The sequence below is a fragment of the Elephas maximus genome, chromosome 3, assembly GCF_024166365.1.
Source record: "Elephas maximus indicus isolate mEleMax1 chromosome 3, mEleMax1 primary haplotype, whole genome shotgun sequence".
NCBI classification, from domain to species: domain Eukaryota; kingdom Metazoa; phylum Chordata; class Mammalia; order Proboscidea; family Elephantidae; genus Elephas; species Elephas maximus.
In genome coordinates, this window is record NC_064821.1 from 68,588,779 (window position 1) to 68,606,740 (window position 17,962).

Below are 17,962 nucleotides of genomic sequence, written 5' to 3' on the forward strand. Positions count from 1 at the left end.
GAGACCTAGACTGTGGAGCAGAAGTGGCAAAAAGACAAGTCCTATCTCCTGGACCCAAGCATTCATGCTCCATGTCCCTTCGACATCCACGGGGTGAGTGCTCTCAGAAAACATGCCTTTGCTTATTCTTTTTCTCCTGTTTTCTTAAGTTTTGTTCGGCATATTTGTTTGGAAAACCAGTTGTTTAAGAAATCTTTCTTAGATTTTTGTTTGATCGTTTGTTTTAAGAGTGATATTTAGCAACCCTTAGTGAACTGGATTCAGGCATTTGAAACAATAAAGAGGTAATTATATTTTCAAAGAGCTCTGAGCCACTATAAGCCACAAAAATTCAGGCACGAGTCGACCAGTAAAAGCCATTAGCACTCATCATGAGCATTGAAGACGCCTGTGACAGGATAAGGTGGTTGAGAGACAGGCTAGAGCACTAGGCTGCCTCTCACCCACCAGAAAACACTCACACAATGAAGGTACACATTGGTCTAAGTGAAACGCTGCCCAAACCCCACGGTGTTCCTCATTAGGTTTCTTTTTGTGGCTCAGACAAAATCTGGAAAATAGCACTCTGTTTTGCTGCATTTGCACGGAGAAGTAGTAGTCCCCTACCTATTCTATGATATAGTTTCTCAATAAAGAATCACAATGCTAAAATTAAAGTCATCAGTAGAGAGTGATTTAGAAAATAATATTGGAGTCTTTATTCCCTGTCCTTGAGCACAGAGAATGTGACCCGGCTGGAGCTGGACTCTAAGGGCTCACAAGGACTCACAAGGACACGTCAACTGGGCCCTGAGATATAAAGACAATAGATAGCATAATCTTGGAAAATATCTTTTAGGGAACCTCTCACATAAGCCAATCATAAAACAGAACACAAAAGACTTTCCACTCTTTTCTATTAGCACTTAGTGAGTAGAAGAGTTGTTGGACCAATGAAGACTCTCCTGACTGTCACTATTGAAACCTGTACCAATGATCATTAAGAAAGACAATTCGAAATGTAGGATCACAGTTTCTAGCAAATCTGCGAAAAGGTGAAGTTTTCAATGGCGTGGCCATTTTGTAATATTAATATATACTGATGACTCTGTAACCTTCCTTGGACTTGAGTAGACATGGCTGTGGCAGTGTGCTTGTCCGTTTTCCCATTCTTGTCTATTCTGTAATATTTCCTTGGATTCGGGCGGACAAGGCTGTGGCAGCGTGCTCATCTGTTTTCCCCCTTCTGTCTATTCTGTAATTTCCTTAGACTCAGGCAGGCATGGCTCTAGCAGTATCCTTGTCTGCTTCCCACTTTTGCCTTTTTGAATATGTGCCAAATAAATTTTTTTTTTTTTTTTTTTGCTTTACTAAACTCTGTGATTTTTTTCCCTACAATACTTTTCTTTTCAACTGGAGGAACTAGTATATTTAAGGTCTGAAATAAGAGACTAGGTCTCTAGCCATCAGAATGAATTAAGTTTTAAAAGAAGGAAACCAAAAGCTTGAAACTTAGAGCTTAACATTTTTGATAAATGAGCCTGGATTTTCCCCTCTGCTACCAAGACACTGGTTTGGGGTTCATATTTAAAAACACTATAAACTGAGTATACTAGAAGTAATTTGGAATTTCAGTTACTGCTTTGAGAAAATGAGTTTTCATTTATGCTGTCTTTTCCTCTTTGGGGAATTTTGCTGGATGCTCAGGTTTTGTCAAAAGGTCTAATATTCCTCCTTCTGAGGCTCTGGCAAGTTAATAAGTTTTATCTGTTGTTGTAAGGTGCCGTCGAGTTGGTTCCAACTCATAGAGACCCCATGCACAACAGAATGAAACACTGCCTGATCCTGCGCCATCCTCAAAATCGTTGTTATGCTTGAGCTCATTGTTGCAGCCACTGTGTCAATCCACCTCGTTGAGGGTCTTCCTCTTTTCTGCTGACCCTGTACTCTGCCAAGCATGATGTCCTTCTCCAGGGACCCATTCCTCCTGACAACATATCCTAAGTATGTAAGACGCAGTCTCGCCATCCTTGCCTCTAAGGAGCATTCTGGCCACACTTCTACCAAGACAGATTTGGTTGTTCTTTTGGCAGTCCATGGTATATTTAATATTCTTCGCCAACACCACAATTCAAAGGCGTCAACTCTTCTTCGGTCTTCCTTATTCATTGTCCAGCTTTCACATGCATATGATGTGATTGAAAATACCATGGCTTGGGTCAGGCGCACCTTAGTCTTCAGGGTGACATCTTTGCTCTTCAACACTTTGAAGAGGTCTTTTGCAGCAGATTTACCCAATGCAACGCGTCTTTTGATTTCTTGAATGCTGCTTCCATGGCTGTTGATTGTGGATCCAGGTAAAATGAAATCCTTGACAACTTCAATCTTTTCTCCACTTATCATGATGTTGCTTATTGGTCCAGTTGTGAGGATTTTTGTTTTCTTTATGTTGAGGTGTAATCCATACTGAAAGCTGTGGTCTTTGATCTTCATGAGTAAGTGCTTCAGGTCCTCTTCACTTTCAGCAAGCAAGGTTGTGTCATCTGCATAACGCAGGTTGTTAATGAGTCTTCCTCCAATCCCGATGCCCCATTCTTCTTCATATAGTCCAGCTTCTCATTGTATTTGTTCAGCATACAGATTGAATAGGCATGGTGAAAGAATACAACCCTGACGCACACCTTTCCTGACTTTAAACCAATCGGTATCCCCTTGTTCTGTCCGAACAATGGCCTCTTGATCTATGTAAAGGTTCCTCATGAGCACAATTAAGTGTTCGGGAATTCCCATTCTTCGCGGTGTTATCCATAGTTTGTTATGATCCACACAGTCGAATGCCTTTTTCATAGTCAATAAAACACAGGTAAACATCCTTCTGGTATTCTCTGCTTTCAGCCAGGATCCATCTCACATCAGCAATGATATCCCTGGTTCCACATCCTCTTCTGAATCCAGCCTGAATTTCTGGCAGTTCCTTGTTGATATACTGCTGTAGCCGTTTTTGAATGATCTTCAGCAAAATTTTGCTTGCGTGTGATATTAATGACATTTTTCTATCATTTCCACATTCAGTTGGACCACCTTTCTTGGGAATAGGCATGAATATGGATCTCTTCCAGTCAGTTGGCCAGGAAGCTGTCTTCCATATTTCTTGGCATAGACGAGTGAGCACCTCCAGCGCTGCATCTGTTTGTTGAAACATCTCAACTAATATTCCATCAATTCCTGGAGCCTTGTTTTTCGCCAATGCCTTCGGAGCAGCTTGGACTTCTTCCTTCAGTACCATCGGTTCCTGATCATATGCCACCTCTTGAAATGGTTTAATATCGACTAATTCTTTTTGGTATAATGACTCTGTGTATTCCTTCCATCCTCTTTTGATGCTTCCTGCTTGGTTTAATATTTTCCCCATGGAATCCTTCACTATTGCAACTTGAGGCTTGAATTTTTTCCTCAGTTCTTTCAGCTTGAGAAACGCTGAGCGTGTTCTTCCCTTTTGGTTTTCCATCTCCAGCTCTTTGCACATGTCATTATAATACTTTGTCTTCTCGAGAGGCCCTTTGAAATCTTCTGTTCAGTTCTTTTACTTTATCAATTCTTCCTTTTGCTTTAGCTGCTCGACACTCAAGAGCAAGTTGCAGAGTCTCCTCTGACATCTATCTTGGTCTTTTCTTTCTTTCCTGTCTTTTCAGTGACCTTTTGCTTTCTTCATGGATGATGTCTTTGATGTCATTCCACAACTCGTCTGGTCTTCGGTCACTAGTGTTCAGTGCGTCAAATCTATTCTTGAGATGGTCTCTAAATTCAGGTGGGATATACTCAAGGTCATATTTTGGCTCTCGTGGACTTGCTCTGATTTTCTTCCGTTTCAGCTTGAACTTGCATATAAGCAATTGATGGTCTATTCCACAGTCGGCCCCTGGCCTTGTTCTGACTGATGATATTGAGCTTTTCCATCGTCTCTTTCCACAGATGTAGTCAATTTGATTTCTGTGTGTTCCATCTGGCGAGGTCCATGTGTATAGTCTCTATTTATGTTGATGAAAGAAGGTATTTGCAATGAAGAAGTCGTTGGTCTTGCAAAATTCTATCATTCGATCTCCGGCATTGTTTCTATCACCAAGGCCATATTTTCCAACTACTGATCCTTCTTCTTTGTTTCCAACTTTTGCGTTCCAATCGCCAGTAATTATCAATGCATCTTGATTGCATGTCCAATCAATTTCAGACTGCAGCAGCTGATAAAAATCTTCTATTTCTTCATCTTTGGCCCTAGTGGTTGGTGCGCAAATTTGAATAATAGTCATATTAACTGGTCTTCCTTGTAGGTGTATGGATATTATCCTATCACTGACAGCGTTGTACTTCATGATAGATCTTGAAACGTTCTTTTTGATGATGAATGCAACACCATTCCTCTTTGAGTTGTCATTCCCAGCATAGTAGACTATATGATTGTCTGATTCAAAATGGCCAATACCAGTCCATTTCAGCTCACTAATGCCTAGGATATCGATGTTTATGTGTCCCATTTCATTTTTGATGATTTCCAATTTTCCTAGATTCATACTTTGTACATTCCAGGTTCCGATTATTAATGGATGTTTGCAGCTGTTTCTTCTCATTTTGAGTCATGCTACATCAGCAAATGAAGGTCCCGAAAGCTTTACTCCAACCGCGTCATTAAGGCCGACTCTACTTTGAGGAGGCAGCTCTTCCCCAGTCATCTTTTGAGTGCCTTCCAACCTGGGGGGCTCATTTTCCAGCACTATATCAGACAATGTTCCACTGCTATTCATAAGGTTTTCACTGGCTAATGCTTTTCAGAAGTAGACTGCCAGGTCCTTCTTCCTAGTCTGTCTTAGTCTAGAAGCTCAGCTGAAACCTGTCCTCCATGGGTGACCCTGCTGGTATCTGAATACCGGTGGCACACCTTCTGGCATCACAGCAACACACAAGCCCCCACAGTACGACAAACTGACAGACTCGTGGGGGAAGTTTTATCTATAGCCTGTTTTTTCCATTGAATTCAGTCAATCTTACCAAAAATTACTATATACATATCCTTGTTTTGTGTGGTATTGTTCGGTGAGTTTATGTGGTCTTTCTGTCCCCTTTTGTCCTGAGAGCTTGCTTCTGGCCTAGAGCATTGTGTCTAAGTTTCTGACTTGTATCAGATTGGAGGCTATGACTGGGAATTGCTGTTTTTTTCGTAAGGCTGTCTTAGAACCTCAATTCTTTCCTTATCCAAGAAAAACTGTGTCTTGTGTCTGTCTTATGATTTAGATTTTTAGTAGCTATAAAAACAAAGCCTTTCTAAGTAACTTAAGCTAGACATTATACAAAATGTGTTCTCTTTAAAGAAAAAAGATAATTTTGTCTTAAAACTAACAGTTCCAGAGTATTAAAAAGGAAAAAAAAAAAACTGCTAAAGGGTTTTGATATTTACTTTTATCTAAAAGGTTATGACAAAGAGAAAGCAAAACTGCTTTCCAAGAGGATAATAGAAGGGAAAGAAATTAGTTCTCTTTTGCTTTTCAAAATGCCTAGATCAATTTAGACATATGTAAATGAATTAGGATGACCTCCCCCACCAGCCTCCAGTCTCCCTAGCCAAGAATTGATGGGTTCATTTACAAAATTGCTAAAGAGCTTTGGTATTTCCTGGGTAGATAGCCTTTCGAAATGCCTCAATCAATTTAAATATATGTGAATGAATCAGAATTGCTTCATTTTTTTTTCTACCATGAGTCAAAAAAATAGAGAGGGTAGAACGACATCAGGGTTCCCCAGACCACAGTCTCCAAGGTCAAATAGAAATCACAGTAAGATGTGTCTGAAATGACACTTAGGTTATATCCATATCAATGAATTGGCCAGCTGAGCAGAGATTTTGCCATTTCCAAAGCCAGGTGATAAAATCTTTAAAGGCTAAAATTAGATTGGGAAAATATGAGAAATAGTAAAAGTTGAATGAAAACTTCGAACATTTAAACAGACTTTCTTTCAACAACAGTTTTATGTTTTATGGTTTACAGGCTTAAAATAATTTCTAAAACCTTGTAGGTAACTTACTGATGTTAAATTGAGTTAATAGATATTTGTCATCATTTAAGCTTATATATTTTTGCTTTTTATGCCACAAGGGAAAGGATATATATGTGTGAACATTTGGGTCTGCTAATGCGTGTGTTCATTTTTGCCATTTAAAGGGATGCACTATAAGAGGTATACAACAAAGACCATGTTTAAGAGGTTTATTAAAAAAAATTTTATTTGGTATAGTCAAAAGTTTTACCTGTCTGACTAAAGGTTAATGGTTTAATTTACGAGATTTTTAGGTGCTTTAACGTTAAGTAAAATATAAAACAAAGAATTGGGTTTCTTGCTGTTAAAATAACAAAATTTTCTCTAATTTCTGAGTTAAAGAGTTAATCTATTCTTTGTAAAATCCGCCTCGAAGGCAGAGGTTTGGCCTCTCCAAGCTGCATGGCTTAAAAAAAAAAAAAAAAAAGAGCCAAGGTTTTCACTTTAAAATCTTTGGTTAAATAACCTCAGTACTGTTTCATGGTGACCCCTATAAAGTCCTGACAACTCTGAAACTTCATGAAAAACCACAAAAAAAAAATTTATAAAGGAATAAAAAGTTTTATTTAATAAATCACATGGAAGGTATTGTCAAAATCAAGAAAAATGCCTGATTCTCTTTAAGATTTATATGTATTTCCTCTTGTGGTTTTGCCTAATATCAGACAGCAAATGCATAATATTATGTCATAATCCTATTTTTATTTCTTCATTGCTAACTTGGTTGCAACTTTATCAAAGCCAGTGGTTTGATTGAGAATTCATATCATTTATTATGAAGTTTTCTTTTATTACTATTTAGGTAGTTAAAGATTTGATAATCTTGGTATATTGTTGGTATATCCTGGCAATATATCTCAAGATTATTATGTATTATATCTCAACCTCTTTAAAAATACAGTTAATGGATATATTTAGAGATATTTTTATCTCAAGTTTTTTTTTTTTTAAACTGATTTTATTTGGCCTTTACGTTATGTTTGTAATTAATTTCTATCAGGTTTTTCAGTATAAGAGTATTATTTTTATAAGTTAATCATGGCCATATTAAGTTTTGTCATCCGTAAATAAGTTTTTACTTTGCTGATTTGCTGAGAACATTTGACCAAAATATCTCAACAAAAAGATGGACTATATTGGACTTTCGAAAAGAACTGTGACTGGACTAAGTAAAATTTCCAGAACTTCAGTATAAAAGCTGACTGTGGCCGATCCAGAATCATGTGGAACAAAATTAACTACATAAGACTGAGTAAACCAAAGAAAATTATGGGTTTTATGTGGGAACATTGCTGATGTTTTAAGGCCCTACTTTCTAGATACAACAAACCATTTTCCTTTCTCCTAAATTATTTAACTAATGGGTTTAGATATTATAACTCTTGAATTAGAAGTTCTTCTCTCATAAAAAAGGTTTTTGTGACACTACTGCTTCTGAGAAAGTGATCCATGACCGTTAATTGGTAGACCAAGGAGGGACAGCTTACCTTCGAGAAGAACACTTAGTATGTTTGAAACAGATTAACTGAAGACCTCCAACAGGAGAGGTCCATCCTATATCATTTTGTTAATCATGTATCCTCTAATGAAAATCTGGTTGTCCCATGTGAATTTTTCTATACCTTCTGTTTCCTCTAGGCAAACTTTGTGTGTGGCGGATCCAACTATACTGGTTTTAAATGATCCCTTTCCAATGGACAGTGTGTTGATGTGGGCAATCTCTTGTTTAGTTAGGCTCCATGGTGAATGCAGTGGGTTCGGTGGATAGTGAATGCATGGGCAACGTACCTTGAGAATTTTAAGATTATCTTTAGATATTCACAGTAATGATACTAGTAAATATTGAAAAGGTAATGTTAAATTGTTACATACTATGAAACAAGAGTCAAAAAGAAACCCATTGATCCAATAATCAGGGTATAGTTGGTAGCTTTAATTCCTAGGTATGGTATAGTTGAACCGGAAAAATCTTTAAGAAATTTATCAATCATGGGACAAATAACAGACAAAATTGCTAACGAGATGAAGACACAACGGTAATCTCTGACCTCATCAGCCAAGGTGACTTGAGATAACAAAACAACCTTAAGGTTTTTTTATCACCCCAAAAAAGTATAGTCTGTGCTGTAGCAAACATGTCTTGTTGAGTTTGGATAAACAACACAGGAGAAGTAAAACAGGCTATACACATAATTAGACAACAAGCTACTTGGTTACACACTCTAACAGACTTAAAAACACCAGATTTATTTGGTTGGTAACCATCAGGAAGAAGTACATGGGCCACATCACTACTGCAAGGGATGGTAATATTCTTAGTCTTCATCCTGATAGTATCAGGCATAATAAAATTTATCTTCTATTGTCTTACACACCTAAAAGGGCAAAAGAAGGCCTCAGGCTAAAATGTTGATATACTTTGAGTCTGCTCACTCCGGCAATGCGATCGAGATAATCACTCTTACTTAATATCCCGGTGAAGAACCAAATGGTATCTGGTGGAAAACCAGCACTGTGAGTTTAAAGAGTCTGCAATGGCTGCCATTTAGGAGCTTGACTAAGTCCAGGTATTGATCATCGATGTCTTATCTCCAATCTCTGATCAACTGGAGGAAATGATTTAGAAAATAATATTGGAACCATTATTCCCCGTCCTTGAGCAGAGAATATGAACCAACTGGAGCTGGCTCGAAAAGACTCATAAAGGTATATTGACTGGGCCCTAAGGAATAAAGATAATAGCTAAAACAATCTGGAAAAAAGAATCTTTTAGGGAGACATTCACTTAAACAGGGCATAAAAGCCACTCTTTTTCTTTTAATATTTAGTAAATAGACCAACGAGAGGTCAGTAGCCACAATGAAAGGCCTAGGTCCAATATTTGCCCCTCCCCTCCCCAAAAATATGCCAAACAATTCTGAGCTGGCTATATATAGTTCAAAATGGACACTGGTCTTAAATGACCAATGTCCAAAAAGAAATGGGAGGAGTGAGACAGAAACCACACAGTGTTGTGTTCTTTACCTGCTTCCTCCCCTACAGTGTTGTATTGCAAAATCACTTTCTTTGCTGGGCTCCACCCCCTCAGCTTTGCGTTTGAATCCTGCTTTTCTTTGGGGATCTTAGGTAAACCCCATTGCACCTGCCTGCATAGTATGATTAAGAATGTCGCTGATGTAACTGGTATGAACTCCCTACTTGTAAACCCCTTTAAAAGTAACCTGCCTGACTGCCCTTGGAGAACAGTCTTGGCAGCAGCGGATCCATTTCCTTGCACAAGGAAATAAAGATGCCTTTCTTGTTCTCCCACCTTGATCTCTCATTTATTGGCCAATACTGGTCATGCCGAGCAAGAACCTGGGGTTTCCACCGGTAACAAGGGGCTCACACCCATAGACTGGTTGTTCTGCCTGCCCCAGACAAGGCCTCAGACTAATGCCATCAAAGCTTTCAACAGCTCAGGAAGGAAAGAAGCACTTGGAGGGAGAGGGAGGAGGCTCATACCACTCAGTTTAACATGGAAGCACAGTTCCCCGGTGGATTAAGGCTGGGCACTGGGCCCAAACCCTGCACTAAGCTGACAGGACCCAGAAATATTCACGGAGACAAGAAGAATTTTGCCATCTAGATCTATTCCCTTTGCCCTGCACAGCCTGGCCTATAGTAAGAGCTTAGTGTAAGCTGGTTATTGTTAGTCTTATTTCTCTACCCGAGATGGAGTTTCATAACACTGCATTATAATAGCTGTTGATTTCTATTTGCTTCTGGACTGGGAATTCCCTGGAAACAAGGCTTCTGACATATCACCAGTGCCCATCACAGGGCCTCCTACACAGTAAACATTCAAGAAATATTTACTAAATAGATAAACCAACCCTCCCCACCCCCTACCCCACCACCACCACCACCACAAACACAGCTAAACTGTTCCTTACCCTTTACTTCCACACCCTTGTATGCCAGCCTCAGCCACTTCCCGCCCTTAGGCTTGCTGGGGCCACTAAAACCCCATAGTTTAATCATTTCCCATCTGTGAGTCTCAGTTTTCTCATCTATAAAATGCGAACAATATCAACATGGACCTCACAGGATTGCCCTGAGGCTGAAGGCAAATAAACCTCTAAAGTGCTTGCCATATACCAAAACTCATTGCCATAAGTGGATTCTGACTCATAGCGACCCTATAGGACAGAGTAGAACTGCCCACACTTTCCAAGAAGCGGCTTCTGGATTTGAACTGCCGACCTTTTGGTTAGCAGTTATAGCTCTTAATCACTGCACCACCAGGGCTCTGCTTTGCATATACCAAACCAAACCCGTTGCCATCAAGTTGATTCCAACTTACAGTGACCCTATAGGACAGAGTAGACCTGCCCCATAGAGTTTCCAAGGAGTGCCTGGTGGATTCGAACTGCCTACCTTTTGTTTAGCAGCTATAGCTCTTAACCACTATGCCACCAGGATTTCCTTACATATAAACCCAAACCCATTGCCGTCGAGTCAATTCTGACTCATAGCGACCCTTTAGGACAAAGTAGAACTGCCCCATATGGTCTCCAAGGAGCACCTGGTGAATTCAAACTGCTGACCTTTTTGGTTAGCAACCTTAGCGCTTAACCACTATCACCCAGGGCTTCCTCCTTGTATATGGTAGGTGCTTAATAAATGAGTTACCTCTTGTTCTGATCTCACCTGTGGCTTGACATTTGTGCCCTGCCGTAGCCTTGCTGCCATACCCTCTACAGACTCCCTTCATGGAGTGGTACCATTACCATTTCTCCAAGAAGCAGAGTGATTCGAGAGGTGAATTGAGAGCAAATATGCTGACATCCGGGGAATGAACGGGGCTTCCCACGGTTTCTAGTACAAGACATCTAATACCCGTGCCTGTCACATTTATTGATTGAATAAATAGCAGTCTTTGCTTGGGGAGAGGTAAGAGATAGAGTCTAGGACTCCAGAAATGGAGGTGGCCTGGCACAGTCAGGATTACCCAATTTGTCTTCTCACTGGGGGCCCCAACCTGACCCCAGCTATATATACTGCATTAAGAAGACTCAGCCCCTGCTCAACTGGCCTAGGAAGTCCCTGTGGGATTGGGGGATACAGAACCTGGTTTGGATCTCTCCTCTTTCCTCCCTGAAGGTATCTGTCTGAGTCTCCCTCCCTGCCTGCCCGCCCCCGCCCCTTCCTGGAAGTCAGCCATGGCAAGGAAGAGGGAGCAGGGAGGTGCTCCCTCCTGTGGGCCTCCTAAACACTGGCCACATGCCTGTGTTATACCAGGAATCACACTGACTTTTAAGTCTTTTTCCCAGCCTGAAAGCTCCTGGCCTAGGGGAACAATGTAGGTAACGGCCCTGGAGTCACAGACCTGGGTCTGCACCTGTCCTCTTTCTTACCTGTGTGATCTTTGACTCTTCCAACCTCTTTTTCTTCATCTGCAAGATGGTGATCATAAAACCTTTCTCCCAGGGTAGTTATGAGAGCAGATTGAAGCAATTTATGCACATGGTTATTGCTTAACAATTGTGAGTTCCCGTCCCCCTTCCTCCTCCCCTCCCCTGTGCCCAGAAAATGTTTTATTGAATGAACAAATAAGTAAACAAATCAGTCATACAGGAACCCAGTCACATCTCCCCTTCTGGAAAAAGCATCCAGAGGTGGCTGGAGAGAAAGCCGAGGAATTAGGTTCAGGAGACCTAGACCCTGGCCTCAGCCGTGTCACCCACCCACCCATCCGCAGTCCTGAGTGAGTCTTTTCCCAGATGGGAGCCTTGGGATTTGTACCAGCAAAATAGGATGCCCCACCCACCTGAAAGCATTGATTGTTGTGAGAAGGAAATGAGATTCCTGGGGCTGACAAAGGCTTTGGTAAACAGTAAAGCACTTGGTAAACTGAAAAGCCCTGTATCAACTGTAAAGGGTCCTGCACAAAGTTTTTTGCTTTTTTTTTTTAATTGTGGTAAAAACAAAAAAACAAAGTTTGCCATTTTAACCATTTTTAAGTGTACAATGCAATGATGTTAATTAATATTCACTGTGTTGTGCTACCAGCACTACTATCATTTCCAAAGGTTTTACATCACCTCAAACAGAACTCAGTACCCTTCAGCAATAACTCCCATTCCCTCCTTCTCCCCCCAGCCCCTGGTGACCACTTCATACACTTTTGTCTCTATGCATTTGCCGGTTTCAGATATTTCATATAACTGGGATCATACACCATCTGCACCCCCAGCTAGGTGAGCTCAACTCCAAACCCAGACCCTGAGCGGCCCCCTCCTGCTGAAGAGGGTGGGAAAGGGCTGCTGAGTGGTAGTCCTCTTCCCCACCACAGACATTCACACACACACACACACACACACACACACACACTGGAGCCTGAGCACACACATTTATGCACAGGCTTCTTTTTGATTCCTCTTGGCTGAAGGCACCAGGGAAGAAAGGAACAGAGGAGCCACCAGCATATCAGCCTCTCAGCTGGTTTTGTTAGTGACACTGCTGCTGGGAACTGTTGGGCTGTACCAGGGCCCACCTGCAAGTGGCACATACTCCTGGCCTGCCCTCCAGACACTTGTGGGTATAGCAAAAGGCAATTCCCCAATCCACACACACAGACACACACATGCAAGATATATGCACACACAAAAAAAGGTTCCTCTCCCCTCCCACCATGCTGCCAAGGAACCCCATGGTGGCTGGTCAGAGAGGTGGCAGGGCTCGGGGCTCAGCATTTTCCCTCCTGGGAACTGGCTCCCCCAGTCCAACACCCTCTCACAGGCCCAGTCACAGAGCACTCTCAGGCTATAGCTCGGCTGTCATTCCCTCCTGGGCCTGGGCCTCCACCCAGTGGGGGGCTCTAGGTAAGACAGAGGACCAAAATAGGGAAACTGAGGCTGCCATTGGAAAAAAGGTGAACCCCCATGTCCCCATCAGGGCCTTGTTCACAGGCCCTTCAAGTCTCCCCAGAAAAAGGACAAACAGGCTGTGTCCCAGTCTTTCACAACAACCGCCTCTCCCCTTCCCACTTTCACTCCAATACAGATCAGGAGAGAAAGCTCAGTCCTGGGTGTGCATTTTGTCATTAATGCCATAGACTATGAACATCATATCTAAACCCTGAGTTGGACGGATGTGGAAACTGAGGCCTGAGGTGACAACAGTATCACGGGCAGAGCTGAGACCAGAAGAGGGACCTCTGGCTCACTATCCATTCCTTTCTGACTACAACAAATGACTTTATCATTCATTAAGTCAATGCGTATTTACTAAGCATCTACTATGTATCAAACTCTGTGCTAAAGGTAAGGATAGAACACCGAACAAAGCAAATTCCTCATCCTAAAGGTGTTTACAGTAACAATTACAGTGTCAGGAATTCTAGTAATGCATTGGCTCATATCATGCAGCATGTTACAACTGACAAAGCACTTTCACACTTGGCCTCAAACTTCATCCTCCCCACAAACCCACAAGGTCAGTATTATAAACACCAATCTTCAAAGGAGGAAACTGGGGGTCTCGGATTGCCCAAAGTCTCAGCTTGCCAGCAAACACTGAAATCAAAACCCTGGGTGCCCACCTCGGGCCCAGGACCATTTCTGCAGCCCCGGAGCTGACTTCTTTCCCAGGCTGGGCTGTTAGTACCTAAAGGGAAGGACTAGGCTTTTCCTTTTGCTTCTCTAGCACCTCCCCCACCTCCAAACACACACATTCATGCCAAGCACCTGGCGCACAGCTGTGTATTCAGTCAGAGCTACATCAGAGCAGCCCAAATGCTTACAGAATGCCCTCCCTCCCCTACTGATGCCGTCATTCCACACAGGCGAGCAAGTGCCTGGGCAGGAACCCTGCTCACCAAAGCTAGCGAGGGACAGGGAGGTAACAGCCTGGGCCCTGTCCCTATCGCCTAGGACCTGATGGGGCAATGGTTGTGGGCCTGGCCTTTTGTACCAATATCCTCATTATCTTCATCATCTCCCAGGAAAACCTAGCATTTAGTGAGCTCCCAAGTACCCAGACCTCTGCTAGACCCTCTATCCTCCTGACAATCCTGCCAGGGAGACATCATTCTCATTAGACAACTGAGGAAACCGAGGCTCAGAGAGGGGTGAAACTTGGCCAGGGTCACACATCCAATAAAGTAGATGGCATTCAGCTCCCTGAGAGCTAGGAAGCCACCTCTCATCACCACAGCACCTCCAGTGAGGTCACCTCAGCACTGTCTTGGCTGACCTCAGACAACCAGAAAGGGGAGCTAAGTCCCCTGGAAAGTTTGGCCAGAAGAAATTCTTTTTAAACATGAGGCTCTGGGCCTGAAGAAGGTACCAGAATAGTCCCTTAAAAACAGAAGCACCCATTTGATTAAGTGCAGCCTCCCCCCTTTACCCAGCCAGGGCTGGGGCCCCCTTACCTGTACCCAGGGCAGCGGCCACAGTTGACTGCAGGGTCTGAGTGTCTCCGTCTGGGCCGCGGCCCCAGCCTCACCCTCTGTGCTGACTGGAAATTGCAGAAGTGAGAAAACAGAGCACACCCCTGCCAAGTCACCCCCGGGAGGAAATGCCGTGACCCTAGGGCCCCCAACGGATGTCACAGAAACATCCAAGCTGGGCCACCCGGGCCCTGGGTACTGCTTAGAAGCTTCTAACAGAGCAGGGGCAGTGCGCTGTGGGCAACAACCACAGTGCTAGGGAGCTGGGTCAGAGAGAGAAAGCGTGAGAGTGCACTCCAGAGAGAGAGAGAAATTGAGCATGAGAGTGAAGAAGAGGAGGGAGGAGAAATGAGTGATCCAGAAAATAGAATGAGGAGGGAGGAGGGAGAGGAGTTAGGGGAAAATGAGAGAGGGCGGAGGAAGAGATGGAGGGAGAAAGGAACACAGAGAAAGACAGACAAATGTAAACATGGAGCGAGAGCATGACAGGAATGAAGACGCTACAAGGACAAAGGTCAAGAGAGTTAAAAGAGAAAAAGATGAGACGGAAAAAGATGGGACCCAGACAGTGAGTCTGTGCCTCTGTGTGTGTGTCTGTGCCTCTGTGTGTGTGTCTGTGCCTCTGTGTGTGTGGGGGGGGGGCGGTCAGAGAGAAAATAAAAGACAGGGAAAAGGTGAAAAGAGAGAGCGAACTAGAATATAAAAAGGATTAGAAGGGAGGGGTGCAGGGTTGCTACTGTGACCAGCGAGAGGCATGAATGGTGTGGGCATCCCTGGTGACCAGGAAGCACAGAGCCCAAAGAACCCATGGGGACAGAGTTTCTGCAGAAGTGGAGGAGGGAAACTTCATAAGACACTGAGCCAGAGTTTGGCAGCATGTGGATTAGTGGGCATGAGGATGAACAGGTGTGGGCAATTGAGGGTGAACACAGGTAAGCATGTATGTATGAGCTTGGTGGGGGCTTCATGTGTATGTAAGTGAGGGATGGCACAGAGCTCCCTGCCTCAGCCTCCAGTCCATTTGTTCACTCATTCTTTCAGCCTGCATTTACTGAGCACCCCCAGCGCCTCCAGGTACCATGAACTGTCTGAGGAAGCAAGACCCTCCCTCATATATTAGCCAATTTAACCCTCTCCAACACAGAGAAGGAAACTAAGGTTCAAACAGAGTGCCAGAGAAAGTCAGATGCTACACAGCCATGAGTGATGGGTCCATCCTCAGCTCCACCTGAGGGTTTGGGCTAGCCTCCTCCTGCTGAAGGGACCCCATGGCTGCTCCTTATCAAAGCCAAAAATAGCTTTCAAAGGATAAACCACCTTTAACATAGGCCTCGGCCCTTAAGACCTACAGCCAAAATCTTCCCCTCCCCCCTGAACCCACCCACCACATAGAGGCAGACACACTCAAACCACGTACACATAACCCTTGCACACTCACAGGTACTCCATAGAAACTATCACATTAAGACATCCACTCACAATTATGTTCTTCACTCGCACGTCAGCTCAGCCACTCAGGTGCCCACACATACTCCCCTTCTTACGCTTACTGCCCAGACTCACTTACTCCCTCATGCTCATTTAACCAACACAAGCACTCTCCTCAAATCTCCTGACGTGGCCCAAGCCTCCTGTTAGGAACTTTGAAACAGACCCAGTGTGATCATCCTTCCTTATCTCCCTTAGAGGCCCTTGGAGCCTTGAGTGCCCTGAAGCGCAAGAGAAAACATCTGTTCATTGCTTTTAACCCTCAAGTAAATTGTCCCCCTGAAAGCCAAATCCCCAGCTCCCCAACCCAGGCCCGTTTTCCCCAAACCTGCTTTACCTCCTCAGCTCTCCTCTAGCTACAAGACTCCAGGAGGACATCAAGCCTGGGAGGGGCTCCTGGGGTCCACCAGCCTTCCTATGGCCACTCCCAGGACACCCACCTAAAGGTCCAGGATTCCTGGGTACAGGGCTGTTTTTCCATAGTCCCTTACATGCGTACTTGTAGCAACTGCACAGCAATACCTCTTTTGAGATTATCAATAAGCAGGGTAGGATGCCAGATATTACTACCAACATTTTACAAACGGGGAAATTGAGGTTTCCCCAACTCCTTCTTTCTCTCATACTTCACATCCATTCTGTTAGCAAATTCTGTCAGTTCTACTTTAAAATATATCCAAACCTGAAGAATATGTTCAGGTAGCTAACAGATACATAAAGAAATGTTCACGATCATTAGCAACTAGAGAAATGCAGATCAAAACTAAAATGAGATTTCATCTCACTCCAACAAGGCTGGCATTAATCCAAAAAACACAAAATAATAAATGTTGGAGAGGCTGTGGAGAGATTGGAACACTTCTACACTGCTGGTGGGAATGTCAAATGGTACAACCACTTTGGAAATCAATTTCGTGCTTCCTTAAAAAGCTAGAAATAGAACTACCATACAACCCAGCAATCCCACTCCTCAGAATATATCCTAGAGAAATAACAGCCTTTACATGAACAGATATATGCACACCCATGTTTATTGCAGCACTGTTTACATTAGCAAAAAGATGAAAGCAACCAAGGTGCCCATCAACAGATGAATGGATAAATAAATTATGGCATATTCACACAATGGAATACTATGCATCAATAAAAAACAGTGATGAATCTGTGAAACATTTCATAAGATGGAGGAATCTGGAAGGCATTATGCTGAGTGAAATTAGTTGCAAAAGGACAAATATTGTATAAGACCAGTATTAGAACTTGAGAAATAGTTTAAACTGAGACGAAAACATTCTTTTGTGGTTACGAGAGGTGGGAGGGAGGAAGGGTGGGAGAGGGATATTCACTAATTAGATAGTAGATAAGAACTACTTTAGGTGACGGAAAGACAACACACAATACAGGCGAGGTCAACACAATACAGGCGAGGTCAGCACAACTGGACTAAACCAAAAGCAAAGCAGTTTCCTGAATAAACTGAATGCTTCGAAGGCCAGTATAGCAGGGGCAGGGGCTTGGGGACCATGGTTTCAGGGGACATCTAAGTCAATTGGCATAATAAAATCTATTAAGAAAACATTCTGCATCCCACTTTGAAGAGTGGTGTCTGGGGTTTTAAAAGCTAGCAAGCAGCCATCTAAGATGCATCAATTGGTCTCAACCCACCTGGACCAAAGGAGAATGAAGAACACCAAGGACACAAGGTAATTACGACCCCAAGAGACAGAAAGGGCCACATGAACCAGAGACTACATCATCCTGAGATCAGAAGAACTAGATGGTGCCCGGCTACAACCGATGACTGCCCTGACAGGGAACACAACAGAGAACCCCTGGGGAAGCAGGAGAGCAGTGGGATGCAGACCCCAAATTCTTGTAAAAAGACCAGACTTAATGGTCTGACTGAGACTAGAAGGACCCCGGTGGTCACGGCCCCCAGAGCTTCTGTTGGCCCAGGACAGGAACCATTCCCAA

At 43.1% G+C, this 17,962-nt stretch overlaps 1 protein-coding gene across 2 annotated transcripts in view; it reads right to left on the reverse strand.

Annotated features, from left to right (window-relative positions):
• PTAFR (platelet activating factor receptor) overlaps window positions 1–14,740 on the reverse strand; it is a 32,613-nt gene extending 17,873 nt beyond the window's left edge. The window contains exon 1 of one of the 2 annotated variants that reach the window (XM_049878450.1): window positions 14,483–14,740. The gene's annotated coding sequence lies outside the window, so the exon portion shown is untranslated. Of the gene's footprint in view, window positions 1–11,465; window positions 11,579–14,482 lie in introns of those variants that run through there. The other variant, XM_049878451.1, reaches the window with a different exon arrangement.
• Between the last annotated feature and the right edge of the window lie 3,222 nt (window positions 14,741–17,962).